General features: G+C 44.4%; 1 pseudogene; it reads left to right on the plus strand.

The window, feature by feature from the left end:
- Nucleotides 1-5,587: 5,587 nt before the first annotated feature.
- On the plus strand, nucleotides 5,588-6,523 carry LOC112393145 (glyceraldehyde-3-phosphate dehydrogenase-like; annotated as a pseudogene).
- Nucleotides 6,524-11,450: the final 4,927 nt, after the last annotated feature.

Raw genomic sequence — 11,450 nt, forward strand, 5'->3', positions numbered from 1 at the left:
TAGCTCACCTTAACTTGGTCACGTACTCAGAAACTTACAGCCAGAAAGTGGCATGTCCCACACTCCTCCGAAGGAGTGAAGCAGCGAGGCTAGGCTCCTTCCCACTGCAGGACCCCCCGCAGGGCCCTTCCCTGCCACTCTGTTCTTCCCCCTCGAGGCCCTCCCTCTCCTGCTTCCTTCTCTCCCTCTTCCCCCCAGGTGTCCTGGCCGCCTCCCCAGCCTCCCATCTCAGAGTGGCTAATCCCCCTGTGGTCCTCACATGACGGAGACGCCCTCTTTGGGGTTCAAAAGGAGAGGGTCAGGGATCCTTTACAGATCATGTTGCCTCCCCAGGCACGTAAGCCCCAAGAGGCCAGCCCCACCCGCGTGTCAGTGTCATGCTGGACTAGGGGGTGGGGGACCAGAGTGAGGAAGAAGCCCTAGCCTTGTCTTCCTCTGGGCACATAGAGCAGATAGGGGCCAATGCAGTCAGCTGGTCCAATGGCCTCATTTCACAGATGAGCAACTGTGGCCCAGGGAAGAGGAGGAGAGGCCCCGGGGGGCTCACAGTGAGACAGAAGCTGAGCTGGGTCTTACTGGGACCCCTGGTAACCTCAGGTGGGGCTTGATCCCAGGGGAAGAAGGGTCAATTATAGGAGGAAACTCAGCTCAGTGTTTAATCGGGGTGGGGTGTCCTTGAACCTTTCAGGGTCTTTCTAGCTTGGTTCTACCTTTTACCTCTTGTTTGCCCTTGGACAATCCCCTTTCCCTCTTTGGGCCTCAGTTTTCTTGTGTAAAACAAGTGGGTTGGGTAGATGGTCTTTAAGATCCCTTACTGTTTACATCTTCTGCAGCTCCCATCAGCCCAGCCCCATCGCCCAGGCCTTTCCAGCTCTCGCCCAGGCCCAGGTCTGCCTCATAGCCCCTCAAGATTGCTCCAACAGGGAATTCCCTGTGGTTGGGACTCGGCACTTCCATGGCAGGGGGTGCGGGTTCGATCCCTAGTTGGGGAACTAAGATCCCGCATGCTGTGCGGCACGGCCAGAAAAAAAAAAGATTGCTCCAACAGCCTCTACACTGTCTCTAGCCTCCGCTCTCGTCCCCTGCAATAAGCTGCCCCAGACATTGCCCAGGTAACCTACTGATGCTTAGGAATCTCCCATGGCCCTCCACGGCCTCCCTAAGAATAATCCAACTCATCACCTGGCATTCAGCACATCCCACCCGCAGCCTTGGACCCTGGGCTCAGTTTCTTCATCTACCAAGCACTAACGACCCCTCACTTAGGGACTGTGGTGTAGACACATAGTGGGGCACAGGCCAGGAGCCCAGGAAAGGTGGGATGGCCTGAGTGGCACTCAGGGCTTCTCTGTGCTGAAAAGGCTGCCCATCCCATCCCCACTCCTTCATCCAAATTGGTGAGGTGCTCCAAGGCTGATTCAAGCTCCATCCCATCCTAGAGAGGCCAGGCCCCCTGGGTGGCCCCATCAGAGTGACCTTGCCCATGTGGAGCTCCCACGGGCCAGATTCACTCGCCTGCCTGTATCTGCAGCTCCCGCCATCCTGTGGGGAAGGTACAACTGGCTGCTCCTGGAGAACCAGCTGGCAGGCACTTGCTGAGTGAACCCTTGGGTCTGTGGGTTCCTGCCCAAACCCCTCTCCTTCCCCCAGGGCGGTGTTTTTTTTTTTTTGCAGTACGCGGGCCTCTCACTGTTGTGGCCTCTCCCATTGCGGAGCACAGGCTCCGAGCGCACAGACTCAGCGGCCATGGCTCACGGGCCCAGCCGCTCCGCGGCATGTGGGATCTTCCCAGACCGGGGCACGAACCCATGTCCCCTGCATCGGCAGGTGGACTCTCAACCACTGCGCCACCAGGGAAGCCCCAGGGCGGTGTTTTTAACATGGGATTTTCTTTGACTCTCAGAGACTTCCTCACTCCCAGCTCCACAAGCTCATAGCTGGGCCTCGGGGCAGACTCAGCTGGAGGTTTTAGACTCTGTCTTGCCCTGATCCAGTGACTGGCCAAATGGACTCTCAGAAGCCTTCCCCAAAGGCCCAGGAAGGAGTAGCTGGCAGGAAATACCACTTATTAGAAGAGAATGCTAAGGGAAGAGAAGCCAGGACCTAGAAGCCAGGACGTAGAAGCCAGGAAGAGAAGCCAGGATCCACCCTGGGGTTTGAACACTGCTTCAGCCACTTACTAGTTTCAGGGTCTTGGGAAAATTACCTAATGTCTCTGAGCCTCAGTTTCCTCATTGGGAAATAATAACAACTATTTCATCCTATGATGAGAGAATTAGATGATGCACGCAAAGTGCTGAGCTCACGGCCTGACACCTCGTAAATGCTCAAAAAATGGTAGCTATAATCCTTATTGAGGACAGATGGATCAAGGCCCCCAGCTGAGGGGGTGCAGGCTGTTGGTTGTTCAGCCAGAGGTAGGCAGCTGGTTAGTAGCTAGAATACAAACACAAAATCCCAAGCCTGGTGCTAAGCAGTCTACATACATCATCTCATTTAAACAGTCCCTTCCTCTCTCAAAAGTAGGGGAAATTTCCTAAGGCTCAGTGAGTACTTGTAGAAGGTCTGCAGTTTACAAAGTACTGTTTACTTTATAGAGCCAACCTCTAATCCTGTGAGCACTCTAATAGTTGTCAACGGTCACACGACTAGATCTGGGACTAGAACCAGGGGACGGCTCCATCTTTCCCCAGAGGCTGGTGGCAGACACTCTGAGGGGCTTGGTGAGGCCTGAAATCCCCATCCAGGGCCTAGGGTGGGACAGGGGCTTTGAAGACAACAGTGTCATGTCTGGCTCCTGCCCAGCATCTGGTTCTGTGCTGGGCGGAGACCTGGCTCTGCAACTCATCAGCCCCACCTGTCAGCCCTCCCAGGCAGGCACGTGGGGCCTTCGGTTATCACTAAGGAGAGCGCGGCTGAGGGGGGCCTCAGTTCAGGGGCCTGGTCTCCCTTCCTTGCTGGGCACCTTCAGGCAGGGAGCTGTGTTCCCACCGGCCAAGCACCTCCAAGTTGACTGGGCTCTGTTATATGACAGGTACCCTGAAATATGTAAAGACCGCACTCATTCCATAAATATTTATTGAACACTGACAGTGTGCCTGGCCCTGAGCTGGCTGTGGGGTTTTGGACAAAAATTCCTGCCTACATTCTAGTAAAAGAAGCTGTAAAGGAAAGCATAAGTGTGGTGGAAATAAAAGAGAGCAATTAGCTTTACACAGGTTAGTCTGAGAAGGCCTTTGAGCTGAGGGAGGGAAGTACAGCTAGAAAGAGCATTCTGGACAGAGAAGAGGGCCCACGCAAAGGCCCTGAGACAGGAAAATTCGGAGTGTTTGGAGATGAGCAAGCCCGCTGTGAGGTGGGCACACGGTGAGCTTGCCCTCAATAAATGGCAGCTGAACAAATCAACCAAAGATCATAGGATTTCTGCATCCAGCTGAGATGGGGTAACAGGCACTGGATTTACATCCCCACCTAAGACAACTAAAATACCCCGCAAAATATATGAAACGGTGGTTCTCAAGACATTGGGTGCCAGACAGGGAAAAATAGTGACTTCTGGGAGTAAGGAAACAAATGAGGTGAGCCTTATAAATGCCCCACCTCATTGCCTGAAGAAAGTTTCCAGACCAGAGTGCAGCGAGAGGAAGGTGGGTGAAGTCTAGCAGCCTCCCCACACTGAGAAGACACTGAAAAGCTGGGAGTATGGAACACAAGGCAGAGAACCAAAAGGGCAAGAGCTGCACACAGAGAACTCTAGAGCTCTACACAGGGTACCTCTGCAGTCATTCTGCTCAGTGCATGCATGTGAGGAAACCACCAGAAAGCACGGTGCGCACCACCCAATAGGATGAGAGAGGATAATCCTTGGAGCTCACAGAGAGCTGCAAATAGTGCTGGTTCCCACAAACCAGAGTAGAAACCACACAATTAATGGGACACTGAGTAGAGCCAGCGTCAGAAGAATTTTTGGCTCGGAAATGGGAAAAAACTAGACACTGCTATGGCCCCCTCTAACAAAAGTAAGATCTGAAAGGACCAAACTGTTTTCAAGTAACTTTTGCACCCCAGTACAAAGCTCAAGGACATTTATAAGAATACACACACACACACACACACAGGGCTTCCCTGGTGGCGCAGTGGTTAGGGGTCCGCCTGCCAGTGCAGGGGGTGCGGGTTCGTGCCCCGGTCTGGGAGGATCCTGCGTGCCGCGAAGCGTCTGGGCCCGTGGGCCATGGCCGCTGAGCCTGCGCGTCTGGAGCCTGTGCTCCGCAACGGCAGAGGCCACAACAGTAAGAGGCCCGCGAACCCAAAAAAAAAAAAAAAAAAAAAAAGAATACACACACACACACATCCAGCAATTGATAAAATAAAATTCTTAATGCCTGGCAACCAATAAAAATTAGCAGGTAAAAAAGAAACAGGAAAATATGACTCATAATGAAAAGAAAAACCAATCAATTGAAACCTACCTAGAAATTACCCAGATGATAGAGTTATTACAGACTTTTTTTTTTTTTTTGGCTGCACAGCATGCAGGATCTTAGTTCCCCAACCAGGGATCAAACCCATTCTCCCTACAGTGGAAGCACAGAGTCTTAACCACTGGATCGCCAGGGAAGTCCCTATCACAGACATTAAAACAGTTATTCTAACTATATTCCATATGTTCAAGAAGATAAACAAAAGACTGACCATTTTAAATAGAGATATAGAAGGTATTTTTTAAAAGACCCAAGTTGAAATTATGAAAACTATAATGTCTGAGATAAAAATACACTAGATGGATGAATAGAACACTAGACATGGCAGAAGATTAGTGAATTTTAATACATAGTAATAGAAACTACCCAAAATAAAACACCTAGAGAAAAAAGGCTAATAATAATACCATGGCATCAGTGAGCTGTGAGATGACTTCAAGCGACCTAATATTTCTATATATGTAACCTGAGGGAAGAAGACAGGAAAAAAAATTTGAAGGAAAAAATTAACTGAAACATTTCTAAATTTGATAAAAACGATAAATCCATAGATCGAAGATAATTAACCCCAAGCACTATAAACATAAAGAAACTATACCAAGCTCTCTGGTCTTCCCCATCCAACAGAAAGCACAAGAGAGACCAAGATTGAACCTGGGCCCTCGGCAGTGAAAGCACAGAGTCCTAACCACTGGACCACCAGGGAATTCCCAAGACAGCTGCATCTTCTTGTGTAGTGCCAGCCGTGTCACTGAGACATGATGGTGAAGGCTGGAGTAAACGAATACAGCTGTATTGGGTGCCTGGTCACCAGGACTACTTTTTAAAAATTTATTTAATAAATTAATTAATTAATTTATTTTTGGCTGCTTTGGGTCTTTGTTCCTGTGCGTGGGCTTTCTCTAGTTGTGGCGAGAGGGGCCTTCTCTTGTTGCAGAGCATGGGCTCCCGGCGCTCGGGCTTCAGTAGTTGTGGCGCACAGGCTTAGCTGCTCCTTGGCATGTGGGATCTTCCCAGACCAGGGCTTGAACCTGTGTCCCCTGCATTAGCAGGCGGATTCCCAACCACTGAGCCACCAGGGAAGTCCCACCAGGACTACTTTTAACTCTGGCAAAGTAGATAATGTCTCCATCAATGACCCCTTCATTGAGCTCAACTACATGGTCAACATGTTCCAGTATGATTCCACCCATGGCAAATTCAATGGCAGAAAGATGGGAATGGGAAGCTTGTCATCAATGGAAGGCTCATCTCCATCTTTCAGGAGTAAGATCCCACCAATATCAAATAGGATGATACTGGTGCCAAATACGTTGTGGAGTCCACTGGTGTCTTCATTATCATGGAGAAGGCTGGGGCTCATTTTAAGGGTGGAGCCAGAAGGGTCATCATTTCTGCTCCTTCTGCTGACGCCCCCATGTATGTCATGGGCATGAACCATGAGAAATATGACAACTCACTCAAGATTGTCAGCAATGCCTACTGCATCACCAATTGCTTGCCCCCGCTCCCCTCAGCCAACATCATTCATGACAACTTTGGCATCATGGAGGGACTCACACCCACAGTCTATGCCATCACTGCCCCCCAGAAGACAGTGGATAGCTCCTCTGGGAAGCTGTGGTGTGATGGTCATGGGGCTGCCCAGCACATTATCCCAGCTTCTACTGGTGCTGCCAAAGCTGTAGGCAAGGTCATCCCTGAGCTGAATGGGAAGCTCACTGGCGTGGCCTCTCATGTCCCCACCCACATTGTGTTGGTTCTGGATCTGACCTCCATTTGGAGAAAGTTGCCAAATATGATGACATCAAGAAGGTGGTAAAGCAGGTATCAAAGGGTCGGTTAAGGGCATCCTGGGCTACATTAAGGACCAGATTGTCTCCTGAGTCTTTAACAGTGACACCCACTCTTCCACCTTTGATGCTAGGGCTGGCACTGCTCTCAATGACCACTTTATCAAGCTCATTTTCTGGTATGACAATGAATCTGACTATAGCAACAGGGTGATGAACCTTATGGTCCACATGGCCTCCAAGGAGTAAGAGTCCCTGGAGCATCAGCCCTACTAAGAACGCAAGAGGAAGAGAGAGGTCCTCAGCTGCTGGGGAGTCCTTGCCTCAACTCAGTCTCCCAAGACTCTGAGAATCTCTCGTTCTTGACAGTTTCCAAGAACAAGAAACTGTGACCCCATCACAGTTGGGGCTCTCCCAAGCCCTACTTTGGAGGACTCCTACTTTGACATGTACCATCAATAAAGTACTCTCTACTCAGCCAAGAAAAAAAAAAAAAAAGAAAAAGAAAAAAAAAACCTATACCAAAGTATATCAAAATTGTTTGTAAAAAGTGATAAAGAGAATTCTCAACCTTTCTGTGGTTTGGGGTTGCTGTCTGCCTCATAAAGCAAAGTAGAGGGTTTGTCTTCTGGAAAGACAAAAGTCGTCTTTTCCTCTGAAAAAGGCTCTTACATAGTTGGCTTTGGCATCTTCCAGGAATAGGAGGGCAGGGATTGAGGCCTCATGAGTCTGGGATTTCAGTTGGGATAGAGAGAGAAGACAGTGGTTATAACCAGAAAGTCAGAGTTGGGTGTCATTACCTCCAGAACTCATCACTATTAACTCAGCCTGGACTTCATAAGTCATAGAAGTGGATTCCTTAATAAAATACTAGTTTCCAAAAAAAAAAAAAAAGTGATAAAGAGAAAGACTTAAAAGCAGCCTAAGAAAAAAAGACACACTACACACAGACAAAAATAAGGATAGCAGATTTTTTTTTGTCAGAAACAATGCAAGTGTACCTGTTATACCTGGGTTAATACTTCTGGGAAAGTTGGTTACATAACATTATTGAGCAAGCTTGACTTAAGAAGATGACTCTTTCAATAGGGTCTTTCTTTAACTTATTTGATTCTGATTGGTTTGGGTCTTGGGGACCATGGCTCCAAAGTACACTCCAAACACTGGGAATTCTCCTGCTTATAGTTATCATAAAAATCCCCCTCGTGCATTATATTCTCTCAAAAGCTTTGAAATGTGTGTTCACAGCTGTTAAATGTCAAGCAAATGATCTCCCTAAGACTGGGATGTCAGAAAAGGAACAAGGAGAATGACCACTTTAAGGATTAGGAAACTGGAACCATGACCTGTGAATGTCACAGGGATTAAACAAAACATTATGATCTGTGGATACCACACCAAGCATCCATAGATACATAGCTCAGAGTGGCACTAATACCTTAAATTTTGATCACATCTCTCACGGTGAGAGTTTGATCAAAAGGGGCAAATTGTTAAAAAGAAGTAACAAGCCCAAAATGGAGTTATTTGCCCTCAGGACAGCAAACCAAGACTTAATTGTACTTTCAACCTCTCCCAGGAATGTGGTTTTTAAATAAATACCTTAAATTTCCTAATTAGCACTAATCAGTGAGACAATCTGCATAATGAGACCCCCCACCCCACCCCACCCTTCCTTTCCCGGCCAAAGAAGATGACCTGGCCTGAAACAATTCTTTTTTTCATTTTGCTAGTAACCTCCTTGCCCGACCGTCCTTTTGCCTCTAAAAGCCTTCCCCTCTGGGCCTCCTTCTAGTTCCTAGATAGAATGCTACCTGACTCAGAAATCACCTAATAAAGACAATTAGACCTTCAAAAAGGTACATAGTGGCTGAATGGATAAAAAGCCAAGATCTGTTGTCTACCAGAAACTCACTTTAGATTCGAGGACACACATAGGCTGAGAGTGAAGTGATGAAAAAAGATATTTCATGCAAATGTTAACCAAAACAAAGCAGAAGTGGCTATATTTAAAGCACACAAAGCTGACTTTTAGCCAGAAACTGTCACTAGAGACAAAGAAGATCATTACATAATGATAAAAGGGTCATTCAATAGGAAGATATGGCAATTGTAAACATATATGCACCCAGCATCAAATCACCAAAGTATGTAAATCAAATATTGGCAGATCTGAAAGGAGAAATTGAGAGAAACACAATAATAGTAGGAGACTTTAATACAGGACTTGCAATAATGGATAAAACATTGAGGACTTCCCTGGTGGCACAGTGGTTAAGAATTCACCTGCCAATGCAGGGGATGCGGGTTCGAGCCCTGGTCTAGGAAGATCCCACATGCCACGGAGCAACTAAGCCCGTGTGCCACAACTAAGCCTGTGCTCTGCAACAAGAGAAGCCACCGCAATGAGAAGCCAGCGCACCACAATGAAGAGTAGCCCCCGCTTGCCGCAACTAGAGAAAGCCCGCGCGCAGCAACAAAGACCCAATGCAGCCAAAAATTAATAAATAAATAAAATCTATGTTTTAAAAAAACATTGAGACAGAAATCAATTTAAAACATCTGTGGATCTGGACAACATTATAAAAAATGGATCTAAAAGATATATACAAAACTTTTTGCCCAATAGCAGAATAATTTATATTTTTCTCAAGCAATCACAGAACTTTCTCCAGGATAGATGACATGTATGTCACAGTAGAGTCTTAATGAATTGAAGAATATGGAAATCACACCAAGATTTTCTGAACAAAATGAAATGAAACTAGAAATCAACTGAATCACAAAAATAGGAGAATCCACAAATATGTGGAAACTAAGTAACACAATCTTAACCACTGAGTCAAAAAGGAAATCAAGAGAATTGGTGACCACAAAATTTGAATTTGAGAATATATATAACTAACCTCTTCTCTCCAAGTTTTTCAAGTGAAACTAGGCTCATCACAAGGCAAGTAATATCCATGATTTATGACTTATTAACTGTGACTAAAGGCAAATTATACTCCTACATAAAACTTAAGTATCTCTCATGTGAAACATTTACTAACCTCTTAGGAGTATTGATTTATAAAATGAGAAGGAAAGAAAAAAGAAACAACGCAAGCAAGAAGACAGTGGAACCAAGTCTTTAAAATACAGAAAGGAAAAATAAATATCAACCTAAAATGTTTTACCCAGGAAAAATAACTTTCAGAAATGAAAACTAACCCACATGGGATAAAATTAGAGATCAATGACAAAAAGAAATTTAGAAAATTCACAGATATGTAGAAATTAAGCAACAACTCTGAAATCACAGCAGAAATCACACACACAAAAAAAAGAAAACAAAATAATACAAAACAAGAAAATAAAGAAGAAATCACAAGGGAAGTTAGAAAATACCTTGAAATAAATGAAAATGAATACACAACATACTAAAACTTATGGGATGTAGCTATACCAGAGCTTAGAGGGACATTTGTAGCTGTAAATACCTATATTATAAAACAAGAAAGATCTCAAATCAATAACCTAACCTTCCACCTTAACACACTGGAAGAGGAAGAGCAAACTCAGTCTAAAACAAGCAGTGGTAAGGAAATAATAAAAATTAGAGTGTAAATTAGTGAAATAGAGGATAGAAAAACAGAGAAAATCAATAAACCAAAAGCTGTTTTGTTTTTTTTTAAAGATCAACAAAATTGACACACCTTTAGTTAGAACTATCAAGAAAAAAAAAAGGGGCCTTCCCGGGTGGCACAGTGGTTAAGAATCCACCCGCCAGTGCGGGGGACATGGGTTCGAGCCCTGGTCTGGGAAAATCCTACATGCTGTGGAGCAACTGAGCCTGCGTGCCACAACTACTGAAGCCCACGTGTCTGGAGCCCATGTTCAGCAGCAAGGGAAGCCACCACAATGAGAAGCCTGCACATCGCAACGAAGAGTAGCTCCCACTCGCCACAGCTGGAGAAAGCCCTGTGCGCAGCGACGAAGACCCAATGACCCAATGCAGCCATAAATAAATAAATTTAAAAAGACAAAAAAAAAGACTCAATTACTAGAATCAGAAATGAAAGAGGTAACATTCTTACTGACATTACAGAAATAAAAAAGATTAAAAAGAAATACTATGAACATCATATACCAATAAATCAGATACCAATAAATGGACAAATTCTTAGAAAGAAACAAACCATTGAAACTGACTTAAGAAGAAACAATCTGTAAAGACCTATAACAAGTAAAGACATCGAAATATTAACTTAAAAAATTACCTACAGGCTCAGATGTCTTCACTGATGAATTCTACCAAATATTTAAAAAAGAACTAATGTCAATGTTTTCATAAACTCTTCCAGAAAGTAGAAAAGGAGGGAACAGTTCTCAATTCATTCTATCAGGCAGAATTACCCTGATACCAAAACCAAAGAAATCACAAGAAAACTACAGACCCATATCTCTTAGGAATATGGATGCAAAAATCCTTAACAAAATATTAGCAAACTGAATCCAGCAACATATAAAAAGAATTACACAATGACCATGACCAAGACCAAGTAGGATTTATCCCAGGAACGTTGCAACGTTGGTTAAATATCCAAATATCAATTAATGTAATATACTTTATCAATAGAATTTTTAAGAAGCACATGATTATCTCAAAAGATGCAGAACAAAACAAAACAAAAACAGCATTTGACACAATCTAAAACCCATTTATAATTTAAAAACAAACAAATTAGGAATAGAAGGGAATTCCCTCAACCCAATCAAGGACATCTACAAAAAACCCACAGCTCACATCCTTAATATGATGTTAATACTTTCATAGTTGGTGCTTTCTTCCTAAGATCAGGATGTCTGCTCTCACTATTTCTACTCAGAATTGTACTAGAAGTTCTAGTCAGGGCAATTAGAAACAGAAATAAAAGGCATCAAGATTAGAAAGGAAGAAGTAAAAGTACCTGTATTTGCAGATGACATCATTTTGTATATAGAAAGTCCTAAGATATCCACACACACATACACAAAAATACTATTAGAACTAATAAGCAAGTTCAGGAAGGTTTCAGGGTAAAAGATCAATATGCAAAAATCAATTGTATTTCTATATACTAATCAACAATCTGAAAATAAAATTAAGAAAATTCCATTTACAATAGTATCAAAAAGAATAAAATACTTAAGAATA

This window comes from Neophocaena asiaeorientalis, unplaced genomic scaffold (assembly GCF_003031525.2).
Source record: "Neophocaena asiaeorientalis asiaeorientalis breed wild unplaced genomic scaffold, Neophocaena_asiaeorientalis_V1.1 scaffold264, whole genome shotgun sequence".
Taxonomy (NCBI): domain Eukaryota; kingdom Metazoa; phylum Chordata; class Mammalia; order Artiodactyla; family Phocoenidae; genus Neophocaena; species Neophocaena asiaeorientalis.